At 38.9% G+C, this 6,000-nt stretch overlaps 1 pseudogene; it reads left to right on the forward strand.

Annotated features, from left to right (window-relative positions):
* The first annotated feature begins 1,101 nt into the window (after window positions 1–1,101).
* On the forward strand, window positions 1,102–2,273 carry LOC100619888 (60 kDa heat shock protein, mitochondrial-like; annotated as a pseudogene).
* Window positions 2,274–6,000: the final 3,727 nt, after the last annotated feature.

The following is a 6,000-nucleotide window of genomic DNA, read 5'->3' on the forward strand; positions in this document are numbered from 1 at the left end:
TACTGATATCATTACCACAATACTAAAGGTCCAAGCATCCTAGTCCTATTGAATCACTTAGCATCAGATTTGCTTTTACAGAGGATTATTTACTTCAGAGCACATATAAATTATCTTTACCAGTACCCTTGGAAATAATCACATCCCTCTACACTAACTCATCTCTGAGGAGGGGTGAGGCATCATTAGGCTTACAACAAACTTAATTCCTATATAGCATTAGTCCCACCACATTCAAGTTGGATGAGAATAAATTATAAGTATTTGAATAGACACACACACAAAAAGTACAAAATTCCCTACTTGTGTCTTGGGAACCTGGCTTCTCAAGGCTAAGTTCCTGGGCCTGATGTAACATAGAATAGTGTAGTCTAAAGTGGAATCTTTCAGAACTTTATAGGTAGCTTTCTGCTTTTTATAGGACCTGTCTCTTGACTCTGTTTTTCTACTCTCCCTTATTTCTTCTTTTTTGATGAAGAAGAGACATTCTACCTTCTTCTCAAAAACAAAGGAGATAACTTCCTGATCTATAAGAGGTTGAGTCCTACAGTAACTCTCATCACCACCTGCTTCATCTCATTGTCCAGCATTCTCTACATTTTTGCAACTCTCTGGATGGCTTGCAAGAAATCCCACCATGTGCAGTATGCAATACTCCTTCTCATGGCTTACATTATGGTGTTTCCATATATGCAAACTACCCATGAAAAACTGGTGCAACTTGTTGCTGACCATCTGCATTGGGCATTTGTCTACCTGCCCCTGCAGAAATGTTCCAGTTGTTCATAGTCCTTTGTCAGATAAGGCTAGTGTCAAGGACACTGTCCCCCCATTTGACATGTGCTTTTGCTAAAGATGTTAAATTTGGAGAAGATTCCAGAACCTTAATGCTTTAAGGTGCAGCTTTTTTAGCTAATGCTATTGCTGTTGCTATGGGGTCAAAGAGGAGAACTATTATCATTGAACAGAATAGGGGAAGTTCTGAAATAACAAAAGATGGTGTGACTGTTGCAAAAGCAATTGAGTTGGAGGACAAATATAAAAACATTGGTGCCCAACTTGTTTATGATGTTGCCAATAATACAAATGAAGAGCTTGGAGATGATACTACCACTGCTACAGTCCTTGCATGCTCCATTGCTAAAGAAGGTCTCTTCTTATTTTATTAATACAGCTAAAGTTCAGAAATGTGAATTATAGGATGCCTATGTTCTCTTAAGTAAAAAATAAAGATCTGCAGTGTCCAGTCTATTGTACCTGCACTTGAAATTGCAAATGCCTATCGTAAGCCTTTAGGTATAATTGCTGAAGATATTGATGGAGAAGCATTAAGTACACTTTTGTTTGTTTCTTTGTTTTTGTTTTCAAAAACCCTTACCTTCCATCTTGGAATCAATGCTGTGCATTGGTTCCAAGGTAGAAGAGTGGTAAGGGCTAAGTAATGGGGATCAAGTGACTTGCCCAGGGTCGCACAGCTAGGAAGTGACTGAGTCAGATTTGAACCTAGGACCTCCTGTCTCTAGGCTTGGCTCTCAATCCACTGAGCCCCCCAGCTGCCCCCAAGTACACTTGTTTTGAACAGGATAAAAGTTAGATTGTAGATTGCTGCAGTAAAAGCTCTGGGTTTTGGTAATAATGGGAAGAGCCAGCTTTAGGATATAGCTATTGCTATTGGTGGTATAGTTTGGAGAAGATGGATTGACTCTGAATCTTAAAGATGTTCAAACTCACTACTTTGGAAAAGTTGGAGAAGTTATTGTGACATGCATTTGAAAGGAAGGGGTGAAAAACCCCAAATTGAAAAGTGTGTTCAAGAAATCATTGAACACTTAGTAACAGTTACTTCTGGTGACTATGAAAAAGAAATCTTAAATGAGTGATTGGCCAAATTTTCTGATGGAGAAGCTGTAATAAAGGTTGGTGGAACAAGTGACATAGAAGTGAATGAAAAAAAAAAGACAGAGTTACTGATGTGCGACATGTGCTGCCATTGAAGAAGTTATAGTTCTGGGAGGTGGCTGTGAATTGTTTCAATGCATTTTAGCCTTAGAATTGTTTAACTCCAACTAATGAAGATCAAAAGATTAGAACAGAAATAATTAGGAAGACACTGAAAATCCCTGCAGTGGCCATTGATTGCTAAGAATACTGATGTGGAAGGTTCCTTGATAGTTGAGAAAATTTTACAGAGTTCCTCAGAATTAGGTTATGATGCCATGTTTGGAGATTTTGTGAGACATTTTTACTACTACTCTGTTAAATTAGAATTTTAGTGTTTGCCATCTCTAGAAGGAAAGTTCAGAAGCAGTCTTTCTGTGTAGATGAAAGATAATTAAAATTGTGTACAAAGTAGAGAAATACCCAATTATGTGATGAATTTTGTGTAGTAAAATTGTTTAAAGTAAAAAAAAAGAAAGAAAAACTGGCATAGAAAGTTATCTAATGCTTCCTTATTAATTCCTTGGTAACTATCCCATTAACAGTGACACCCAACTGAAAGATCTCAGCTTTTTGGTATAAGAATCATTATTTGACAAAAACTGCTGGGAAAATTGGAAAACAGTATGGCAAAAAACTATGTTTAGATCAATATCTCACACTCTATACCAGGAATTGGGTACATGACTTAAACATAAAGAATGATATTATAAGTAAATTAGTTGAACTAAGTCAACAGCAATGCCACCCTACACACCTCTTAAAGTTCCATGCCCAGCCCAAGCCTGAATTCTAGCACAAGGCAGTATGAGGTACATCTGGTTTGTGTAAGCCTAGAGTGACATCTGGAGCCTCAGTCCAAGTAGGCAGTGAGGTCTTGAACCCTAACACAAGGTTGTACAAGGGACATATAGCTTTTGTAAGCCCAGAACAAGGCCTGGACCTTAGTACAAAACTGCAGAGAGAACCTGAACCCCAGTGCAAGACACTATGCAAGGGTCTGGCCTGTGTAAGCCCAGAGTGAGGCCCAGAGCTAGCCCCTAATCAAAATGAAGGTGAAATTATAAGTCTCAGGGCAAGGTAGTCAAAAGCCTCTGCTCAAGCCTCTTCATGTTAGAGCAGAGCCCCAACATAGGATAGCCCACAGTATTCTGAGTTCTGAGAACCATCAGCAGTTCTAGGGATTAAATCAGCAGTGGGAAGTAGTTTTCAGAGCTTCCTAGGCCACAGGCCATCATACTACTTTAGAATAGCTGAAACTTGCAGATATCCAGAAACAGAGCTAAGGGTAGTAAGCAAGGAAAAACTGAAGTTTAAGAGAGTTCTCTCTCTACCCTGAGAGCAGAGTTCACCTTTAAGATAAAAGTGAAAGTCAAGAAAAAGGCTGTGAAATTGAGCAAATACTGTAAAAATGGAGATTTGAACCCCAGACTTCAATCCCCAGAAGTCCTTGCTAGTTCCCAGAATTCTCTCTAATCTCCCTGAGTGCGAGATCACAAATTATTATTTAAAGGAGCTCTCTGCCTACTGGGCTTTCTTCCTACTTCTGCTTCTGAGCACACGCGACTCTCTACTGTAAGAGTTAAAAGAGTGGGAGCCATAAACTGTAGTAATTAAAATGGTTGAGGTTGTAAACTGTAGTGAGTAAAAATAGTGGAAGATATAAATTGTAGTAGATATAAGAGTGGGTGAGTAAATTTGTGACCGCAGGAAATATGTTTTCATTACAGTGTCTTGTTTTAAATCAAATATAAGTTGGTCGCCAGGGAAATATTCTCAGTTATGAATATACCCAAGTCAACTGGGTTTTATAGAGAATTAAATTAATAATACAATGAGGAATTAAAGAAAGAGAGAAAGAGTAAGAAAGGAATAAGTATAAAGGGCCTTAAGCCAACATGGCCTAGACCTGAGTCTTAAGAGAGAGAGAGATCAGTCAGTTTTTTATCACTCACCATAAGATCTGTTCAAGCGAGGATTCAGGGGGACATAGTCTCCCCAGAGGGAGTTCCAGCCAGAATCAGCCTCCCTTGAGAGACCTCCTTAGAGATTGTCCTTCTCTCAACAACCTCCTTAGAGACTGTCTTTTGAGAGCTCCAGAGAGATCCTGTTTTTCAGCTTTTCCTTTCCTTATAAAGGGAAATTTCCCTTTGTCACCTCCCCTAAATTCTTACATCTATAAATCACAGTAGACGTTTTTCAATGGACAGACCATTCTTAGTCCACACCTAAGAAGGTGTGGATTTTTGAGTAATTCACACCAGGAAAGCTCTGAGTAAGTTTCCCAGTTCTTTGTTCCTTGTAAATTCACAAGTTGCCTGACCTTTATAGGTACTTATCAACCTTTTGTATTAGTCTTAAAAATAGGCATGGGTTTAAGTATGGGTTTAAGTACTTTTCATTGTTCAGCAAGGAGTTTTTCCCTCTAAAGCAGGCTTAAGTACGGGTGGAGTAGAGGTCTTCACATTTCTGATCTAAGTAGAGTTCTCACTGTCCAAATGGGGAATAATCCCAATAGGGAATTGTCCCAATGGAGAATTCCCCAATGGGGAATTTTTTAACATTCACAAGTCTGAGAAATTTCAAGATTCACACTACCTAGCAGGCAAGATGTGAGTGGTTGTGAGTGGGCTCTCTGGGCCTAGACTCATGCTTTCTTATTTTGTATTTTCTTTAATTCCTAAACTTTAATAAACCTCTAAAAATATAATACTTCTAGAGAGAAACTAATTTTTACCTACCACAGTTTGGTGATTTTAATCTTAACAGTTTGGTTAAGATTAAATGTCAGAAAAATGAAATACTCTCAAACTTCTGATTCTTTTCTTTACTGATCTTTATTCAGCCTTTAATAGCTACTGCCTAGAAATTTTTTTTTTTAGTCACATTTCTCTGGCCAAGGTTTTTTACCCTCGCAAAGCTGTTGCTGATCTAGCTCATTCCAGCCATTAGATAGCTCACTGGCTCCCGGCCCGGCCCAGCCCTGCCTGCCTGCCTGCAGCCATCCACTTTGGACTTTCTTGAGCTATTCCCGCAGACCTGGCTCGCTTCTGCCTGTTTCTGCCTGCTTGCCTGCATTCCCGCCTCCTCTCCAGACCTTTTTGCTGTTTGTCGCTCACCTGGCCCCAGAAATTGCCGCCTCGCCCTCCTCCCTGCCTGCCTGTTTCTGCACCCCAGACTCAGATGGCTTATCACCCAGGCTGCTGGTAGCAGACCCAATTTCTTCAGGATCAAAAACTGCTTGTAAAAAAACAAAAACAAAAAACAAACAACAACAACAACAAAAACCGGGGGTGGATCACAGAAGAGGAGAAAGAAAGGGAAAGAAGGAAGAGACTTTTCCAAAAAAGAACTTACAAGCAATGGGCTATTTAAAAGGATATCTTTTAGCTATATTGGTTCTTTCATTAACTTCACATGAGATTCAGGAAAAAAAATCAGCTCTCTGCAACTCTTTAGCTAACTTTTGAGGGGCAACTGGGTATCTTAGTGGACTGAGAGCCAGGCCTAGAGACGGGAGGTCCTGGGTTGGAATCTGGCCTCAGACACTTCCCAGCTGTGTGGCTCTGGGCAGGTCGCTTAACCCCCATTGTCTACCCTTTACCAAATGTCTGCCTTCTGACAATAGGCATCTAAATGGATAAAAAACCCAAGGAACTTTAAAAAGACTGGAGGTTATATTTTTAAGGCATTTAAGACTCCAATGAAAATCTCTGTATTCTATTGCATTTTACTGTTTGTTTTGTTTAAGTTTTAACTTTGTGATTTTAAGTTCATATATTACTGCATTCAATATTATTCTGTTTCACTGAATCATTTTAATGTACCGAGTTTTAACTACTGTTATATTTTGTTGAGTTTCCCTTATAACCATACTGAATGAACAAACATTATTAAGCCCATATAAAAAATAGCTTTTCTATTTTTGACTTTGTAAATTGTCACATAGAGCTAGATAGACTCCATCAGAAAAACTGCTATAACAACCTTTGGAAAATTTAATGGCTAAATATCTCAAATCGATTTTAAGGGTTTTTTAGACATGATTTTTAGAATTTTCTT

The sequence above is a fragment of the Monodelphis domestica genome, chromosome 1 (genome assembly GCF_027887165.1).
Source record: "Monodelphis domestica isolate mMonDom1 chromosome 1, mMonDom1.pri, whole genome shotgun sequence".
In the NCBI taxonomy this organism is placed as follows: Eukaryota; Metazoa; Chordata; class Mammalia; order Didelphimorphia; family Didelphidae; genus Monodelphis; species Monodelphis domestica.